Source organism: Lissotriton helveticus, chromosome 1_1 (assembly GCF_964261635.1).
Source record: "Lissotriton helveticus chromosome 1_1, aLisHel1.1, whole genome shotgun sequence".
Classification (NCBI taxonomy): domain Eukaryota; kingdom Metazoa; phylum Chordata; class Amphibia; order Caudata; family Salamandridae; genus Lissotriton; species Lissotriton helveticus.
In genome coordinates, this window is record NC_136057.1 from 218,047,558 (window position 1) to 218,067,897 (window position 20,340).

General features: G+C 37.3%; 12 non-coding genes across 12 annotated transcripts; all 12 read right to left on the reverse strand.

Moving 5' to 3' along the window:
• Positions 1 to 736: 736 nt before the first annotated feature.
• Positions 737 to 827, reverse strand: TRNAR-UCU (transfer RNA arginine (anticodon UCU)). Its single transcript is given in 2 exon segments — positions 737 to 772; positions 791 to 827. It is a non-coding gene; the product is annotated as a tRNA-Arg (tRNA).
• Positions 828 to 2,745: 1,918 nt separating this feature from the next.
• On the reverse strand, positions 2,746 to 2,836 carry TRNAR-UCU (transfer RNA arginine (anticodon UCU)). Its single transcript is given in 2 exon segments — positions 2,746 to 2,781; positions 2,800 to 2,836. It is a non-coding gene; the product is annotated as a tRNA-Arg (tRNA).
• A 2,336-nt stretch (positions 2,837 to 5,172) lies between these two features.
• On the reverse strand, positions 5,173 to 5,245 carry TRNAK-UUU (transfer RNA lysine (anticodon UUU)). The gene has a single exon. It is a non-coding gene; the product is annotated as a tRNA-Lys (tRNA).
• Positions 5,246 to 6,763: 1,518 nt separating this feature from the next.
• TRNAR-UCU (transfer RNA arginine (anticodon UCU)) lies at positions 6,764 to 6,854 on the reverse strand. The gene is given in 2 exon segments: positions 6,764 to 6,799; positions 6,818 to 6,854. It is a non-coding gene; the product is annotated as a tRNA-Arg (tRNA).
• A 2,336-nt stretch (positions 6,855 to 9,190) lies between these two features.
• Positions 9,191 to 9,263, reverse strand: TRNAK-UUU (transfer RNA lysine (anticodon UUU)). The gene has a single exon. It is a non-coding gene; the product is annotated as a tRNA-Lys (tRNA).
• A 1,518-nt stretch (positions 9,264 to 10,781) lies between these two features.
• TRNAR-UCU (transfer RNA arginine (anticodon UCU)) lies at positions 10,782 to 10,872 on the reverse strand. Its single transcript is given in 2 exon segments — positions 10,782 to 10,817; positions 10,836 to 10,872. It is a non-coding gene; the product is annotated as a tRNA-Arg (tRNA).
• A 1,918-nt stretch (positions 10,873 to 12,790) lies between these two features.
• On the reverse strand, positions 12,791 to 12,881 carry TRNAR-UCU (transfer RNA arginine (anticodon UCU)). Its single transcript is given in 2 exon segments — positions 12,791 to 12,826; positions 12,845 to 12,881. It is a non-coding gene; the product is annotated as a tRNA-Arg (tRNA).
• A 1,918-nt stretch (positions 12,882 to 14,799) lies between these two features.
• Positions 14,800 to 14,890, reverse strand: TRNAR-UCU (transfer RNA arginine (anticodon UCU)). The gene is given in 2 exon segments: positions 14,800 to 14,835; positions 14,854 to 14,890. It is a non-coding gene; the product is annotated as a tRNA-Arg (tRNA).
• Positions 14,891 to 16,808: 1,918 nt separating this feature from the next.
• Positions 16,809 to 16,899, reverse strand: TRNAR-UCU (transfer RNA arginine (anticodon UCU)). The gene is given in 2 exon segments: positions 16,809 to 16,844; positions 16,863 to 16,899. It is a non-coding gene; the product is annotated as a tRNA-Arg (tRNA).
• Positions 16,900 to 17,226: 327 nt separating this feature from the next.
• Positions 17,227 to 17,299, reverse strand: TRNAK-UUU (transfer RNA lysine (anticodon UUU)). The gene has a single exon. It is a non-coding gene; the product is annotated as a tRNA-Lys (tRNA).
• A 1,518-nt stretch (positions 17,300 to 18,817) lies between these two features.
• On the reverse strand, positions 18,818 to 18,908 carry TRNAR-UCU (transfer RNA arginine (anticodon UCU)). The gene is given in 2 exon segments: positions 18,818 to 18,853; positions 18,872 to 18,908. It is a non-coding gene; the product is annotated as a tRNA-Arg (tRNA).
• Positions 18,909 to 19,234: 326 nt separating this feature from the next.
• TRNAK-UUU (transfer RNA lysine (anticodon UUU)) lies at positions 19,235 to 19,307 on the reverse strand. The gene has a single exon. It is a non-coding gene; the product is annotated as a tRNA-Lys (tRNA).
• Between the last annotated feature and the right edge of the window lie 1,033 nt (positions 19,308 to 20,340).

Here is a 20,340-nt window from a genome sequence, read left to right on the forward strand (position 1 = left end):
ACTACCTTACATTTTGAACATTGAATTGGGTAAAAGATAATCAACAAACTACATGATACAGTTTGGGTAAGTCTTCTTAACCCTTGTCAAAGAATGTAGAAGACAGATGGGTATGTAATGACTTGATTAAGACTTTTTTGAAACATCTCGAATAGGACTCCCCATTCATTGGATCCTGAAAAGAGTATGCAATTGATATACCTTTTCTTTAACCAAGCCGCCTGAACAGGGACTTGAACCCTGGGCCCTCAGATTAAAAGACTGATGCTCTCCCGACTGAGCTATCCAGGCTCGGAGAGGCCGCTCCACAAAATGACCTTATCAACATTTGGAAGTGTCCCAACTATCACTACGTTTCTTAAGATGGTTGCCGGTATTAAGTACTGAATACGCGGAATATAATAATGAATTGGTACTTCAAGCATTTGAAATCTCTTCAGTAAATTTAACCTTATTGTAAGTCCTGAAATTGCTACTATCTCATTTTTTTTGCTGACTTAGAAGTCATATGTTTTTATTGACATTGTAAAATTAAGGAAGGGCCCAAAATCTTACTTCTGAGTAAATTACATTTTCATAAGTACAGCTGCCAATTTCCTCTTCTGCAAAGATTGCGTAATTTGAATAGTATCTATTTAAAATAGACTTCCTTTCACTGCCCTTTTTGGTGAAGCAGAAGCATGCATGCACTGTTTATTACTCTTTTAAACAGTTATGAAGTAAATAGGGATAAAACTGACTCTGGTGGGATTTGAACCCACAACCTTTGAATATCTTTTTTACATTCACCTAGAAGTCCAATGCGCTATCCATTGCGCCACAGAGCCAATACGCTCTGATTAGGTGCAGAGATATTCTGAAATGAAATAATGTTGATCAGCTTTATAAAGTTCATTTGATACTATAACCATGGATTTATTTTGAATATTGAATTGGGGAAATTATATTCACCGTCTCAAGTTACATGATACCTTAGGTAAGTCTACGTACGACTTAAGTTTAGTCAAATGGCACATGATATATGAGGCAGATGTGCATTTCACAACTCCATGAAAGACGTTTTTGCAATTTTAGTAATGGAATATCTTATTCGTCATGCAGGGGAACACAAAAAGAGCATCCAATTAGAGTAATTTTTCTTTAAAGGAAGCAACCGCCTGAACAGGGACTTGAACCCTGGACCCTCAGATTAAAAGTCTGATGCTCTACCGACTGAGCTATCCAGGGTCTGCTATACTCTGTCTTAAAATCAGCTAAACAAATGTGGACGTACACTGACCTACACTCTGTGTATTAATATGGTTACATATATTAGCAATCAAATTTGTAGAGTTTAATAACAAATTGATGTTTTAACCCCTTCCATGCTCATGACGAGCTCAGCTCGTCGTGCAGTACACTTGTCGTGTGCTTATGACGAGCTGAGCTCGTCATGAACAATGGATTTACAGATCATTCAGCACAGGAGGAAAATCTCCTGTAGCATTGAAGGTGTTAAGCATTTGAAATTTCAGCAGCACACGTAATCCATTTTAAATCCTGAAATTTGTACTATCTCATTTTCGGCTGACTTAGAAATCATGTGTCTAAAATGACCTTGTGAAATCAATAAAGTGCCAAATACTATTACTACCTACTAAATTACATACATTTTCAGCAGTTTCTTTGGGAACTTCCTCTTGGGCATAGATTATGCAATGTTTTCAAAGCAAACAGTCTCTGTTTAAGTAGACTTTCTTTCACTGCCATTTTGGTAAATGTTTCTGGTGATGCAGACGCAGGCATTGCTTGTTACTGTTTCAATTAGTTATAAAATAAGAGGAGGGATAAAATTGACCCAGCTGGTGTTTGAACACAAAGCCTTTGAATGCTTTTGCTACATTCGTCTAGGACTCCAAGCCGCTATCCATTGCACTAGAGATCCGACCTGATTCAACACGGTGATCAGAGATTCACAAATAAAAAGATGACCTATCAGCTGTTGACCAACTTTATCAAGTTAATCGGACACTACCTTACATTTTGAACATTGAATTGGTTAAAAGATAATCAACAAACTACATGATACAGTTTGGGTAAGTCTTCTTAACCCTTGTCAAAGAATGTAGAAGACAGATGGGTATGTAATGACTTGATTAAGACTTTTTTGAAACATCTCTAATAGGACTCCCCATTCATTGGATCCTGAAAAGAGTATGCAATTGATATACCTTTTCTTTAACCAAGCCGCCTGAACAGGGACTTGAACCCTGGGCCCTCAGATTAAAAGACTGATGCTCTCCCGACTGAGCTATCCAGGCTCGGAGAGGCCGCTCCACAAAATGACCTTATCAACATTTGGAAGTGTCCCAACTATCACTACGTTTCTTAAGATGGTTGCCGGTATTAAGTACTGAATACGCGGAATATAATAATGAATTGGTACTTCAAGCATTTGAAATCTCTTCAGTAAATGTAACCTTATTGTAAGTCCTGAAATTGCTACTATCTAATTTTTTTTGCTGACTTAGAAGTCATATGTTTTTATTGACATTGTAAAATGAAGGAAGGGCCCAAAAACTTACTTCTGAGTAAATTACATTTTCATAAGTACAGCTGCCAATTTCCTCTTCTGCAAAGATTGCGTAATTTGAATAGTATCTATTTAAAATAGACTTCCTTTCACTGCCCTTTTTGGTGAAGCAGAAGCATGCATGCACTGTTTATTACTCTTTTAAACAGTTATGAAGTAAATAGGGATAAAACTGACTCTGGTGGGATTTGAACCCACAACCTTTGAATATCTTTTTTACATTCACCTAGAAGTCCAATGCGCTATCCATTGCACCACAGAGCCAATACGCTCTGATTAGGTGCAGAGATATTCTGAAATGAAATAATGTTGATCAGCTTTATAAAGTTCATTTGATACTATAACCATGGATTTATTTTGAATATTGAATTGGGGAAATTATATTCACCGTCTCAAGTTACATGATACCTTAGGTAAGTCTACGTACGACTTAAGTTTAGTCAAATGGCACATGATATATGAGGCAGATGTGCATTTCACAACTCCATGAAAGACGTTTTTGCAATTTTAGTAATGGAATATCTTATTCGTCATGCAGGGGAACACAAAAAGAGCATCCAATTAGAGTAATTTTTCTTTAAAGGAAGCAACCGCCTGAACAGGGACTTGAACCCTGGACCCTCAGATTAAAAGTCTGATGCTCTACGGACTGAGCTATCCAGGCTCTGCTATACTCTGTCTTAAAATCAGCTAAACAAATGTGGACGTACACTGACCTATACTCTGTGTATTAATATGGTTACATATATTAGCAATCAAATTTGTAGAGTTTAATAACAAATTGATGTTTTAACCCCTTCCATGCTCATGACGAGCTCAGCTCGTCGTGCAGTACACTTGTCGTGTGCTTATGACGAGCTGAGCTCGTCATGAACAATGGATTTACAGATCATTCAGCACAGGAGGAAAATCTCCTGTAGCATTGAAGGTGTTAAGCATTTGAAATTTCAGCAGCACACGTAATCCATTTTAAATCCTGAAATTTGTACTATCTCATTTTCGGCTGACTTAGAAATCATGTGTCTAAAATGACCTTGTGAAATCAATAAAGTGCCAAATACTATTACTACCTACTAAATTACATACATTTTCAGCAGTTTCTTTGGGAACTTCCTCTTGGGCATAGATTATGCAATGTTTTCAAAGCAAACAGTCTCTGTTTAAGTAGACTTTCTTTCACTGCCATTTTGGTAAATGTTTCTGGTGATGCAGACGCAGGCATTGCTTGTTACTGCTTCAATTAGTTATAAAATAAGAGGAGGGATAAAATTGACCCAGCTGGTGTTTGAACACAAAGCCTTTGAATGCTTTTGCTACATTCGTCTAGGACTCCAAGCCGCTATCCATTGCACTAGAGATCCGACCTGATTCAACACGGTGATCAGAGATTCACAAATAAAAAGATGACCTATCAGCTGTTGACCAACTTTATCAAGTTAATCGGACACTACCTTACATTTTGAACATTGAATTGGGTAAAAGATAATCAACAAACTACATGATACAGTTTGGGTAAGTCTTCTTAACCCTTGTCAAAGAATGTAGAAGACAGATGGGTATGTAATGACTTGATTAAGACTTTTTTGAAACATCTCGAATAGGACTCCCCATTCATTGGATCCTGAAAAGAGTATGCAATTGATATACCTTTTCTTTAACCAAGCCGCCTGAACAGGGACTTGAACCCTGGGCCCTCAGATTAAAAGACTGATGCTCTCCCGACTGAGCTATCCAGGCTCGGAGAGGCCGCTCCACAAAATGACCTTATCAACATTTGGAAGTGTCCCAACTATCACTACGTTTCTTAAGATGGTTGCCGGTATTAAGTACTGAATACGCGGAATATAATAATGAATTGGTACTTCAAGCATTTGAAATCTCTTCAGTAAATTTAACCTTATTGTAAGTCCTGAAATTGCTACTATCTCATTTTTTTTGCTGACTTAGAAGTCATATGTTTTTATTGACATTGTAAAATTAAGGAATGGCCCAAAATCTTACTTCTGAGTAAATTACATTTTCATAAGTACAGCTGCCAATTTCCTCTTCTGCAAAGATTGCGTAATTTGAATAGTATCTATTTAAAATAGACTTCCTTTCACTGCCCTTTTTGGTGAAGCAGAAGCATGCATGCACTGTTTATTACTCTTTTAAACAGTTATGAAGTAAATAGGGATAAAACTGACTCTGGTGGGATTTGAACCGACAACCTTTGAATATCTTTTTTACATTCACCTAGAAGTCCAATGCGCTATCCATTGCGCCACAGAGCCAATACGCTCTGATTAGGTGCAGAGATATTCTGAAATGAAATAATGTTGATCAGCTTTATAAAGTTCATTTGAAACTATAACCATGGATTTATTTTGAATATTGAATTGGGGAAATTATATTCACCGTCTCAAGTTACATGATACCTTAGGTAAGTCTACGTACGACTTAAGTTTAGTCAAATGGCACATGATATATGAGGCAGATGTGCATTTCACAACTCCATGAAAGACGTTTTTGCAATTTTAGTAATGGAATATCTTATTCGTCATGCAGGGGAACACAAAAAGAGCATCCAATTAGAGTAATTTTTCTTTAAAGGAAGCAACCGCCTGAACAGGGACTTGAACCCTGGACCCTCAGATTAAAAGTCTGATGCTCTACCGACTGAGCTATCCAGGCTCTGCTATACTGTGTCTTAAAATCAGCTAAACAAATGTGGACGTACACTGACCTACACTCTGTGTATTAATATGGTTACATATATTAGCAATCAAATTTGTAGAGTTTAATAACAAATTGATGTTTTAACCCCTTCCATGCTCATGACGAGCTCAGCTCGTCGTGCAGTACACTTGTCGTGTGCTTATGACGAGCTGAGCTCGTCATGAACAATGGATTTACAGATCATTCAGCACAGGAGGAAAATCTCCTGTAGCATTGAAGGTGTTAAGCATTTGAAATTTCAGCAGCACACGTAATCCATTTTAAATCCTGAAATTTGTACTATCTCATTTTCGGCTGACTTAGAAATCATGTGTCTAAAATGACCTTGTGAAATCAATAAAGTGCCAAATACTATTACTACCTACTAAATTACATACATTTTCAGCAGTTTCTTTGGGAACTTCCTCTTGGGCATAGATTATGCAATGTTTTCAAAGCAAACAGTCTCTGTTTAAGTAGACTTTCTTTCACTGCCATTTTGGTAAATGTTTCTGGTGATGCAGACGCAGGCATTGCTTGTTACTGCTTCAATTAGTTATAAAATAAGAGGAGGGATAAAATTGACCCAGCTGGTGTTTGAACACAAAGCCTTTGAATGCTTTTGCTACATTCGTCTAGGACTCCAAGCCGCTATCCATTGCACTAGAGATCCGACCTGATTCAACACGGTGATCAGAGATTCACAAATAAAAAGATGACCTATCAGCTGTTGACCAACTTTATCAAGTTAATCGGACACTACCTTACATTTTGAACATTGAATTGGGTAAAAGATAATCAACAAACTACATGATACAGTTTGGGTAAGTCTTCTTAACCCTTGTCAAAGAATGTAGAAGACAGATGGGTATGTAATGACTTGATTAAGACTTTTTTGAAACATCTCGAATAGGACTCCCCATTCATTGGATCCTGAAAAGAGTATGCAATTGATATACCTTTTCTTTAACCAAGCCGCCTGAACAGGGACTTGAACCCTGGGCCCTCAGATTAAAAGACTGATGCTCTCCCGACTGAGCTATCCAGGCTCGGAGAGGCCGCTCCACAAAATGACCTTATCAACATTTGGAAGTGTCCCAACTATCACTACGTTTCTTAAGATGGTTGCCGGTATTAAGTACTGAATACGCGGAATATAATAATGAATTGGTACTTCAAGCATTTGAAATCTCTTCAGTAAATGTAACCTTATTGTAAGTCCTGAAATTGCTACTATCTAATTTTTTTTGCTGACTTAGAAGTCATATGTTTTTATTGACATTGTAAAATGAAGGAAGGGCCCAAAAACTTACTTCTGAGTAAATTACATTTTCATAAGTACAGCTGCCAATTTCCTCTTCTGCAAAGATTGCGTAATTTGAATAGTATCTATTTAAAATAGACTTCCTTTCACTGCCCTTTTTGGTGAAGCAGAAGCATGCATGCACTGTTTATTACTCTTTTAAACAGTTATGAAGTAAATAGGGATAAAACTGACTCTGGTGGGATTTGAACCCACAACCTTTGAATATCTTTTTTACATTCACCTAGAAGTCCAATGCGCTATCCATTGCACCACAGAGCCAATACGCTCTGATTAGGTGCAGAGATATTCTGAAATGAAATAATGTTGATCAGCTTTATAAAGTTCATTTGATACTATAACCATGGATTTATTTTGAATATTGAATTGGGGAAATTATATTCACCGTCTCAAGTTACATGATACCTTAGGTAAGTCTACGTACGACTTAAGTTTAGTCAAATGGCACATGATATATGAGGCAGATGTGCATTTCACAACTCCATGAAAGACGTTTTTGCAATTTTAGTAATGGAATATCTTATTCGTCATGTAGGGGAACACAAAAAGAGCATCCAATTAGAGTAATTTTTCTTTAAAGGAAGCAACCGCCTGAACAGGGACTTGAACCCTGGACCCTCAGATTAAAAGTCTGATGCTCTACCGACTGAGCTATCCAGGGTCTGCTATACTCTGTCTTAAAATCAGCTAAACAAATGTGGACGTACACTGACCTACACTCTGTGTATTAATATGGTTACATATATTAGCAATCAAATTTGTAGAGTTTAATAACAAATTGATGTTTTAACCCCTTCCATGCTCATGACGAGCTCAGCTCGTCGTGCAGTACACTTGTCGTGTGCTTATGACGAGCTGAGCTCGTCATGAACAATGGATTTACAGATCATTCAGCACAGGAGGAAAATCTCCTGTAGCATTGAAGGTGTTAAGCATTTGAAATTTCAGCAGCACACGTAATCCATTTTAAATCCTGAAATTTGTACTATCTCATTTTCGGCTGACTTAGAAATCATGTGTCTAAAATGACCTTGTGAAATCAATAAAGTGCCAAATACTATTACTACCTACTAAATTACATACATTTTCAGCAGTTTCTTTGGGAACTTCCTCTTGGGCAAAGATTATGCAATGTTTTCAAAGCAAACAGTCTCTGTTTAAGTAGACTTTCTTTCACTGCCATTTTGGTAAATGTTTCTGGTGATGCAGACGCAGGCATTGCTTGTTACTGCTTCAATTAGTTATAAAATAAGAGGAGGGATAAAATTGACCCAGCTGGTGTTTGAACACAAAGCCTTTGAATGCTTTTGCTACATTCGTCTAGGACTCCAAGCCGCTATCCATTGCACTAGAGATCCGACCTGATTCAACACGGTGATCAGAGATTCACAAATAAAAAGATGACCTATCAGCTGTTGACCAACTTTATCAAGTTAATCGGACACTACCTTACATTTTGAACATTGAATTGGGTAAAAGATAATCAACAAACTACATGATACAGTTTGGGTAAGTCTTCTTAACCCTTGTCAAAGAATGTAGAAGACAGATGGGTATGTAATGACTTGATTAAGACTTTTTTGAAACATCTCGAATAGGACTCCCCATTCATTGGATCCTGAAAAGAGTATGCAATTGATATACCTTTTCTTTAACCAAGCCGCCTGAACAGGGACTTGAACCCTGGGCCCTCAGATTAAAAGACTGATGCTCTCCCGACTGAGCTATCCAGGCTCGGAGAGGCCGCTCCACAAAATGACCTTATCAACATTTGGAAGTGTCCCAACTATCACTACGTTTCTTAAGATGGTTGCCGGTATTAAGTACTGAATACGCGGAATATAATAATGAATTGGTACTTCAAGCATTTGAAATCTCTTCAGTAAATTTAACCTTATTGTAAGTCCTGAAATTGCTACTATCTCATTTTTTTTGCTGACTTAGAAGTCATATGTTTTTATTGACATTGTAAAATTAAGGAATGGCCCAAAATCTTACTTCTGAGTAAATTACATTTTCATAAGTACAGCTGCCAATTTCCTCTTCTGCAAAGATTGCGTAATTTGAATAGTATCTATTTAAAATAGACTTCCTTTCACTGCCCTTTTTGGTGAAGCAGAAGCATGCATGCACTGTTTATTACTCTTTTAAACAGTTATGAAGTAAATAGGGATAAAACTGACTCTGGTGGGATTTGAACCGACAACCTTTGAATATCTTTTTTACATTCACCTAGAAGTCCAATGCGCTATCCATTGCGCCACAGAGCCAATACGCTCTGATTAGGTGCAGAGATATTCTGAAATGAAATAATGTTGATCAGCTTTATAAAGTTCATTTGAAACTATAACCATGGATTTATTTTGAATATTGAATTGGGGAAATTATATTCACCGTCTCAAGTTACATGATACCTTAGGTAAGTCTACGTACGACTTAAGTTTAGTCAAATGGCACATGATATATGAGGCAGATGTGCATTTCACAACTCCATGAAAGACGTTTTTGCAATTTTAGTAATGGAATATCTTATTCGTCATGCAGGGGAACACAAAAAGAGCATCCAATTAGAGTAATTTTTCTTTAAAGGAAGCAACCGCCTGAACAGGGACTTGAACCCTGGACCCTCAGATTAAAAGTCTGATGCTCTACCGACTGAGCTATCCAGGCTCTGCTATACTGTGTCTTAAAATCAGCTAAACAAATGTGGACGTACACTGACCTACACTCTGTGTATTAATATGGTTACATATATTAGCAATCAAATTTGTAGAGTTTAATAACAAATTGATGTTTTAACCCCTTCCATGCTCATGACGAGCTCAGCTCGTCGTGCAGTACACTTGTCGTGTGCTTATGACGAGCTGAGCTCGTCATGAACAATGGATTTACAGATCATTCAGCACAGGAGGAAAATCTCCTGTAGCATTGAAGGTGTTAAGCATTTGAAATTTCAGCAGCACACGTAATCCATTTTAAATCCTGAAATTTGTACTATCTCATTTTCGGCTGACTTAGAAATCATGTGTCTAAAATGACCTTGTGAAATCAATAAAGTGCCAAATACTATTACTACCTACTAAATTACATACATTTTCAGCAGTTTCTTTGGGAACTTCCTCTTGGGCATAGATTATGCAATGTTTTCAAAGCAAACAGTCTCTGTTTAAGTAGACTTTCTTTCACTGCCATTTTGGTAAATGTTTCTGGTGATGCAGACGCAGGCATTGCTTGTTACTGCTTCAATTAGTTATAAAATAAGAGGAGGGATAAAATTGACCCAGCTGGTGTTTGAACACAAAGCCTTTGAATGCTTTTGCTACATTCGTCTAGGACTCCAAGCCGCTATCCATTGCACTAGAGATCCGACCTGATTCAACACGGTGATCAGAGATTCACAAATAAAAAGATGACCTATCAGCTGTTGACCAACTTTATCAAGTTAATCGGACACTACCTTACATTTTGAACATTGAATTGGGTAAAAGATAATCAACAAACTACATGATACAGTTTGGGTAAGTCTTCTTAACCCTTGTCAAAGAATGTAGAAGACAGATGGGTATGTAATGACTTGATTAAGACTTTTTTGAAACATCTCGAATAGGACTCCCCATTCATTGGATCCTGAAAAGAGTATGCAATTGATATACCTTTTCTTTAACCAAGCCGCCTGAACAGGGACTTGAACCCTGGGCCCTCAGATTAAAAGACTGATGCTCTCCCGACTGAGCTATCCAGGCTCGGAGAGGCCGCTCCACAAAATGACCTTATCAACATTTGGAAGTGTCCCAACTATCACTACGTTTCTTAAGATGGTTGCCGGTATTAAGTACTGAATACGCGGAATATAATAATGAATTGGTACTTCAAGCATTTGAAATCTCTTCAGTAAATTTAACCTTATTGTAAGTCCTGAAATTGCTACTATCTCATTTTTTTTGCTGACTTAGAAGTCATATGTTTTTATTGACATTGTAAAATTAAGGAAGGGCCCAAAATCTTACTTCTGAGTAAATTACATTTTCATAAGTACAGCTGCCAATTTCCTCTTCTGCAAAGATTGCGTAATTTGAATAGTATCTATTTAAAATAGACTTCCTTTCACTGCCCTTTTTGGTGAAGCAGAAGCATGCATGCACTGTTTATTACTCTTTTAAACAGTTATGAAGTAAATAGGGATAAAACTGACTCTGGTGGGATTTGAACCCACAACCTTTGAATATCTTTTTTACATTCACCTAGAAGTCCAATGCGCTATCCATTGCGCCACAGAGCCAATACGCTCTGATTAGGTGCAGAGATATTCTGAAATGAAATAATGTTGATCAGCTTTATAAAGTTCATTTGATACTATAACCATGGATTTATTTTGAATATTGAATTGGGGAAATTATATTCACCGTCTCAAGTTACATGATACCTTAGGTAAGTCTACGTACGACTTAAGTTTAGTCAAATGGCACATGATATATGAGGCAGATGTGCATTTCACAACTCCATGAAAGACGTTTTTGCAATTTTAGTAATGGAATATCTTATTCGTCATGCAGGGGAACACAAAAAGAGCATCCAATTAGAGTAATTTTTCTTTAAAGGAAGCAACCGCCTGAACAGGGACTTGAACCCTGGACCCTCAGATTAAAAGTCTGATGCTCTACCGACTGAGCTATCCAGGGTCTGCTATACTCTGTCTTAAAATCAGCTAAACAAATGTGGACGTACACTGACCTACACTCTGTGTATTAATATGGTTACATATATTAGCAATCAAATTTGTAGAGTTTAATAACAAATTGATGTTTTAACCCCTTCCATGCTCATGACGAGCTCAGCTCGTCGTGCAGTACACTTGTCGTGTGCTTATGACGAGCTGAGCTCGTCATGAACAATGGATTTACAGATCATTCAGCACAGGAGGAAAATCTCCTGTAGCATTGAAGGTGTTAAGCATTTGAAATTTCAGCAGCACACGTAATCCATTTTAAATCCTGAAATTTGTACTATCTCATTTTCGGCTGACTTAGAAATCATGTGTCTAAAATGACCTTGTGAAATCAATAAAGTGCCAAATACTATTACTACCTACTAAATTACATACATTTTCAGCAGTTTCTTTGGGAACTTCCTCTTGGGCAAAGATTATGCAATGTTTTCAAAGCAAACAGTCTCTGTTTAAGTAGACTTTCTTTCACTGCCATTTTGGTAAATGTTTCTGGTGATGCAGACGCAGGCATTGCTTGTTACTGTTTCAATTAGTTATAAAATAAGAGGAGGGATAAAATTGACCCAGCTGGTGTTTGAACACAAAGCCTTTGAATGCTTTTGCTACATTCGTCTAGGACTCCAAGCCGCTATCCATTGCACTAGAGATCCGACCTGATTCAACACGGTGATCAGAGATTCACAAATAAAAAGATGACCTATCAGCTGTTGACCAACTTTATCAAGTTAATCGGACACTACCTTACATTTTGAACATTGAATTGGTTAAAAGATAATCAACAAACTACATGATACAGTTTGGGTAAGTCTTCTTAACCCTTGTCAAAGAATGTAGAAGACAGATGGGTATGTAATGACTTGATTAAGACTTTTTTGAAACATCTCTAATAGGACTCCCCATTCATTGGATCCTGAAAAGAGTATGCAATTGATATACCTTTTCTTTAACCAAGCCGCCTGAACAGGGACTTGAACCCTGGGCCCTCAGATTAAAAGACTGATGCTCTCCCGACTGAGCTATCCAGGCTCGGAGAGGCCGCTCCACAAAATGACCTTATCAACATTTGGAAGTGTCCCAACTATCACTACGTTTCTTAAGATGGTTGCCGGTATTAAGTACTGAATACGCGGAATATAATAATGAATTGGTACTTCAAGCATTTGAAATCTCTTCAGTAAATGTAACCTTATTGTAAGTCCTGAAATTGCTACTATCTAATTTTTTTTGCTGACTTAGAAGTCATATGTTTTTATTGACATTGTAAAATGAAGGAAGGGCCCAAAAACTTACTTCTGAGTAAATTACATTTTCATAAGTACAGCTGCCAATTTCCTCTTCTGCAAAGATTGCGTAATTTGAATAGTATCTATTTAAAATAGACTTCCTTTCACTGCCCTTTTTGGTGAAGCAGAAGCATGCATGCACTGTTTATTACTCTTTTAAACAGTTATGAAGTAAATAGGGATAAAACTGACTCTGGTGGGATTTGAACCCACAACCTTTGAATATCTTTTTTACATTCACCTAGAAGTCCAATGCGCTATCCATTGCACCACAGAGCCAATACGCTCTGATTAGGTGCAGAGATATTCTGAAATGAAATAATGTTGATCAGCTTTATAAAGTTCATTTGATACTATAACCATGGATTTATTTTGAATATTGAATTGGGGAAATTATATTCACCGTCTCAAGTTACATGATACCTTAGGTAAGTCTACGTACGACTTAAGTTTAGTCAAATGGCACATGATATATGAGGCAGATGTGCATTTCACAACTCCATGAAAGACGTTTTTGCAATTTTAGTAATGGAATATCTTATTCGTCATGCAGGGGAACACAAAAAGAGCATCCAATTAGAGTAATTTTTCTTTAAAGGAAGCAACCGCCTGAACAGGGACTTGAACCCTGGACCCTCAGATTAAAAGTCTGATGCTCTACGGACTGAGCTATCCAGGCTCTGCTATACTCTGTCTTAAAATCAGCTAAACAAATGTGGACGTACACTGACCTACACTCTGTGTATTAATATGGTTACATATATTAGCAATCAAATTTGTAGAGTTTAATAACAAATTGATGTTTTAACCCCTTCCATGCTCATGACGAGCTCAGCTCGTCGTGCAGTACACTTGTCGTGTGCTTATGACGAGCTGAGCTCGTCATGAACAATGGATTTACAGATCATTCAGCACAGGAGGAAAATCTCCTGTAGCATTGAAGGTGTTAAGCATTTGAAATTTCAGCAGCACACGTAATCCATTTTAAATCCTGAAATTTGTACTATCTCATTTTCGGCTGACTTAGAAATCATGTGTCTAAAATGACCTTGTGAAATCAATAAAGTGCCAAATACTATTACTACCTACTAAATTACATACATTTTCAGCAGTTTCTTTGGGAACTTCCTCTTGGGCATAGATTATGCAATGTTTTCAAAGCAAACAGTCTCTGTTTAAGTAGACTTTCTTTCACTGCCATTTTGGTAAATGTTTCTGGTGATGCAGACGCAGGCATTGCTTGTTACTGCTTCAATTAGTTATAAAATAAGAGGAGGGATAAAATTGACCCAGCTGGTGTTTGAACACAAAGCCTTTGAATGCTTTTGCTACATTCGTCTAGGACTCCAAGCCGCTATCCATTGCACTAGAGATCCGACCTGATTCAACACGGTGATCAGAGATTCACAAATAAAAAGATGACCTATCAGCTGTTGACCAACTTTATCAAGTTAATCGGACACTACCTTACATTTTGAACATTGAATTGGGTAAAAGATAATCAACAAACTACATGATACAGTTTGGGTAAGTCTTCTTAACCCTTGTCAAAGAATGTAGAAGACAGATGGGTATGTAATGACTTGATTAAGACTTTTTTGAAACATCTCGAATAGGACTCCCCATTCATTGGATCCTGAAAAGAGTATGCAATTGATATACCTTTTCTTTAACCAAGCCGCCTGAACAGGGACTTGAACCCTGGGCCCTCAGATTAAAAGACTGATGCTCTCCCGACTGAGCTATCCAGGCTCGGAGAGGCCGCTCCACAAAATGACCTTATCAACATTTGGAAGTGTCCCAACTATCACTACGTTTCTTAAGATGGTTGCCGGTATTAAGTACTGAATACGCGGAATATAATAATGAATTGGTACTTCAAGCATTTGAAATCTCTTCAGTAAATTTAACCTTATTGTAAGTCCTGAAATTGCTACTATCTCATTTTTTTTGCTGACTTAGAAGTCATATGTTTTTATTGACATTGTAAAATTAAGGAAGGGCCCAAAATCTTACTTCTGAGTAAATTACATTTTCATAAGTACAGCTGCCAATTTCCTCTTCTGCAAAGATTGCGTAATTTGAATAGTATCTATTTAAAATAGACTTCCTTTCACTGCCCTTTTTGGTGAAGCAGAAGCATGCATGCACTGTTTATTACTCTTTTAAACAGTTATGAAATAAATAGGGATAAAACTGACTCTGGTGGGATTTGAACCCACAACCTTTGAATATCTTTTTTACATTCACCTAGAAGTCCAATGCGCTATCCATTGCACCACAGAGCCAATACGCTCTGATTAGGTGCAGAGATATTCTGAAATGAAATAATGTTGATCAGCTTTATAAAGTTCATTTGATACTATAACCATGGATTTATTTTGAATATTGAATTGGGGAAATTATATTCACCGTCTCAAGTTACATGATACCTTAGGTAAGTCTACGTACGACTTAAGTTTAGTCAAATGGCACATGATATATGAGGCAGATGTGCATTTCACAACTCCATGAAAGACGTTTTTGCAATTTTAGTAATGGAATATCTTATTCGTCATGCAGGGGAACACAAAAAGAGCATCCAATTAGAGTAATTTTTCTTTAAAGGAAGCAACCGCCTGAACAGGGACTTGAACCCTGGACCCTCAGATTAAAAGTCTGATGCTCTACGGACTGAGCTATCCAGGCTCTGCTATACTCTGTCTTAAAATCAGCTAAACAAATGTGGACGTACACTGACCTACACTCTGTGTATTAATATGGTTACATATATTAGCAATCAAATTTGTAGAGTTTAATAACAAATTGATGTTTTAACCCCTTCCATGCTCATGACGAGCTCAGCTCGTCGTGCAGTACACTTGTCGTGTGCTTATGACGAGCTGAGCTCGTCATGAACAATGGATTTACAGATCATTCAGCACAGGAGGAAAATCTCCTGTAGCATTGAAGGTGTTAAGCATTTGAAATTTCAGCAGCACACGTAATCCATTTTAAATCCTGAAATTTGTACTATCTCATTTTCGGCTGACTTAGAAATCATGTGTCTAAAATGACCTTGTGAAATCAATAAAGTGCCAAATACTATTACTACCTACTAAATTACATACATTTTCAGCAGTTTCTTTGGGAACTTCCTCTTGGGCATAGATTATGCAATGTTTTCAAAGCAAACAGTCTCTGTTTAAGTAGACTTTCTTTCACTGCCATTTTGGTAAATGTTTCTGGTGATGCAGACGCAGGCATTGCTTGTTACTGCTTCAATTAGTTATAAAATAAGAGGAGGGATAAAATTGACCCAGCTGGTGTTTGAACACAAAGCCTTTGAATGCTTTTGCTACATTCGTCTAGGACTCCAAGCCGCTATCCATTGCACTAGAGATCCGACCTGATTCAACACGGTGATCAGAGATTCACAAATAAAAAGATGACCTATCAGCTGTTGGCCAACTTTATCAAGTTAATCGGACACTACCTTACATTTTGAACATTGAATTGGGTAAAAGATAATCAACAAACTACATGATACAGTTTGGGTAAGTCTTCTTAACCCTTGTCAAAGAATGTAGAAGACAGATGGGTATGTAATGACTTGATTAAGACTTTTTTGAAACATCTCGAATAGGACTCCCCATTCATTGGATCCTGAAAAGAGTATGCAATTGATATACCTTTTCTTTAACCAAGCTGCCTGAACAGGGACTTGAACCCTGGGCCCTCAGATTAAAAGACTGATGCTCTCCCGACTGAGCTATCCAGGCTCGGAGAGGCCGCTCCACAAAATGACCTTATCAACATTTGGAAGGGTCCCAACTATCACTACGTTTCTTAAGATGGTTGCCGGTATTAAGTACTGAATACGCGGAATATAATAATGAATTGGTACTTCAAGCATTTGAAATCTCTTCAGTAAATTTAACCTTATTGTAAGTCCTGAAATTGCTACTATCTCATTTTTTTTGCTGACTTAGAAGTCATATGTTTTTATTGACATTGTAAAATTAAGGAAGGGCCCAAAATCTTACTTCTGAGTAAATTACATTTTCATAAGTACAGCTGCCAATTTCCTCTTCTGCAAAGATTGCGTAATTTGAATAGTATCTATTTAAAATAGACTTCCTTTCACTGCCCTTTTTGGTGAAGCAGAAGCATGCATGCACTGTTTATTACTCTTTTAAACAGTTATGAAATAAATAGGGATAAAACTGACTCTGGTGGGATTCGAACCCACAACCTTTGAATATCTTTTTTACATTCACCTAGAAGTCCAATGCGCTATCCATTGCGCCACAGAGCCAATACGCTCTAATTAGGTGCAGAGATATTCTGAAATGAAATAATGTTGATCAGCTTTATAAAGTTCATTTGATACTATAACCATGGATTTATTTTGAATATTGAATTGGGGAAATTATATTCACCGTCTCAAGTTACATGATACCTTAGGTAAGTCTACGTACGACTTAAGTTTAGTCAAATGGCACATGATATATGAGGCAGATGTGCATTTCACAACTCCATGAAAGACGTTTTTGCAATTTTAGTAATGGAATATCTTATTCGTCATGCAGGGGAACACAAAAAGAGCATCCAATTAGAGTAATTTTTCTTTAAAGGAAGCAACCGCCTGAACAGGGACTTGAACCCTGGACCCTCAGATTAAAAGTCTGATGCTCTACCGACTGAGCTATCCAGGCTCTGCTATACTCTGTCTTAAAATCAGCTAAACAAATGTGGACGTACACTGACCTACACTCTATGTATTAATATGGTTACATATATTAGCAATCAAATTTGTAGAGTTTAATAACAAATTGATGTTTTAACCCCTTCCATGCTCATGACGAGCTCAGCTCTTCGTGCAGTACACTTGTCGTGTGCTTATGACGAGCTGAGCTCGTCATGAACAATGGATTTACAGATCATTCAGCACAGGAGGAAAATCTCCTGTAGCATTGAAGGTGTTAAGCATTTGAAATTTCAGCAGCACACGTAATCCATTTTAAATCCTGAAATTTGTACTATCTCATTTTCGGCTGACTTAGAAATCATGTGTCTAAAATGACATTGTGAAATCAATAAAGTGCCAAATACTATTACTACCTACTAAATTACATACATTTTCAGCAGTATCTTTGGGAATTTCCTCTTGGGCATAGATTATGCAATGTTTTCAAAGCAAACAGTCTCTGTTTAAGTAGACTTTCTTTCACTGCCATTTTGGTAAATGTTTCTGGTGATGCAGACGCAGGCATTGCTTGTTACTGTTTCAATTAGTTATAAAATAAGAGGAGGGATAAAATTGACCCAGCTGGTGTTTGAACACAAAGCCTTTGAATGCTTTTGCTACATTCGTCTAGGACTCCAAGCCGCTATCCATTGCACTAGAGATCCGACCTGATTCAACACGGTGATCAGAGATTCACAAATAAAAAGATGACCTATCAGCTGTTGACCAACTTTATCAAGTTAATCGGACACTACCTTACATTTTGAACATTGAATTGGGTAAAAGATAATCAACAAACTACATGATACAGTTTGGGTAAGTCTTCTTAACCCTTGTCAAAGAATGTAGAAGACAGATGGGTATGTAATGACTTGATTAAGACTTTTTTGAAACATCTCGAATAGGACTCCCCATTCATTGGATCCTGAAAAGAGTATGCAATTGATATACCTTTTCTTTAACCAAGCCGCCTGAACAGGGACTTGAACCCTGGGCCCTCAGATTAAAAGACTGATGCTCTCCCGACTGAGCTATCCAGGCTCGGAGAGGCCGCTCCACAAAATGACCTTATCAACATTTGGAAGTGTCCCAACTATCACTACGTTTCTTAAGATGGTTGCCGGTATTAAGTACTGAATACGCGGAATATAATAATGAATTGGTACTTCAAGCATTTGAAATCTCTTCAGTAAATTTAACCTTATTGTAAGTCCTGAAATTGCTACTATATCATTTTTTTTGCTGACTTAGAAGTCATATGTTTTTATTGACATTGTAAAATTAAGGAAGGGCCCAAAATCTTACTTCTGAGTAAATTACATTTTCATAAGTACAGCTGCCAATTTCCTCTTCTGCAAAGATTGCGTAATTTGAATAGTATCTATTTAAAATAGACTTCCTTTCACTGCCCTTTTTGGTGAAGCAGAAGCATGCATGCACTGTTTATTACTCTTTTAAACAGTTATGAAGTAAATAGGGATAAAACTGACTCTGGTGGGATTCGAACCCACAACCTTTGAATATCTTTTTTACATTCACCTAGAAGTCCAATGCGCTATCCATTGCGCCACAGAGCCAATACGCTCTAATTAGGTGCAGAGATATTCTGAAATGAAATAATGTTGATCAGCTTTATAAAGTTCATTTGATACTATAACCATGGATTTTTTTTGATATTGAATTGGGGAAATTATATTCACCGTCTCAAGTTACATGATACCTTAGGTAAGTCTACGTACGACTTAAGTTTAGTCAAATGGCACATGATATATGAGGCAGATGTGCATTTCACAACTCCATGAAAGACGTTTTTGCAATTTTAGTAATGGAATATCTTATTCGTCATGCAGGGGAACACAAAAAGAGCATCCAATTAGAGTAATTTTTCTTTAAAGGAAGCAACCGCCTGAACAGGGACTTGAACCCTGGACCCTCAGATTAAAAGTCTGATGCTCTACCGACTGAGCTATCCAGGCTCTGCTATACTCTGTCTTAAAATCAGCTAAACAAATGTGGACGTACACTGACCTACACTCTATGTATTAATATGGTTACATATATTAGCAATCAAATTTGTAGAGTTTAATAACAAATTGATGTTTTAACCCCTTCCATGCTCATGACGAGCTCAGCTCTTCGTGCAGTACACTTGTCGTGTGCTTATGACGAGCTGAGCTCGTCATGAACAATGGATTTACAGATCATTCAGCACAGGAGGAAAATCTCCTGTAGCATTGAAGGTGTTAAGCATTTGAAATTTCAGCAGCACACGTAATCCATTTTAAATCCTGAAATTTGTACTATCTCATTTTCGGCTGACTTAGAAATCATGTGTCTAAAATGACATTGTGAAATCAATAAAGTGCCAAATACTATTACTACCTACTAAATTACATACATTTTCAGCAGTATCTTTGGGAATTTCCTCTTGGGCATAGATTATGCAATGTTTTCAAAGCAAACAGTCTCTGTTTAAGTAGACTTTCTTTCACTGCCATTTTGGTAAATGTTTCTGGTGATGCAGACGCAGGCATTGCTTGTTACTGTTTCAATTAGTTATAAAATAAGAGGAGGGATAAAATTGACCCAGCTGGTGTTTGAACACAAAGCCTTTGAATGCTTTTGCTACATTCGTCTAGGACTCCAAGCCGCTATCCATTGCACTAGAGATCCGACCTGATTCAACACGGTGATCAGAGATTCACAAATAAAAATATGACCTATCAGCTGTTGACCAACTTTATCAAGTTAATCGGACACTACCTTACATTTTGAACATTGAATTGGGTAAAAGATAATCAACAAACTACATGATACAGTTTGGGTAAGTCTTCTTAACCCTTGTCAAAGAATGTAGAAGACAGATGGGTATGTAATGACTTGATTAAGACTTTTTTGAAACATCTCGAATAGGACTCCCCATTCATTGGATCCTGAAAAGAGTATGCAATTGATATACCTTTTCTTTAACCAAGCCGCCTGAACAGGGACTTGAACCCTGGGCCCTCA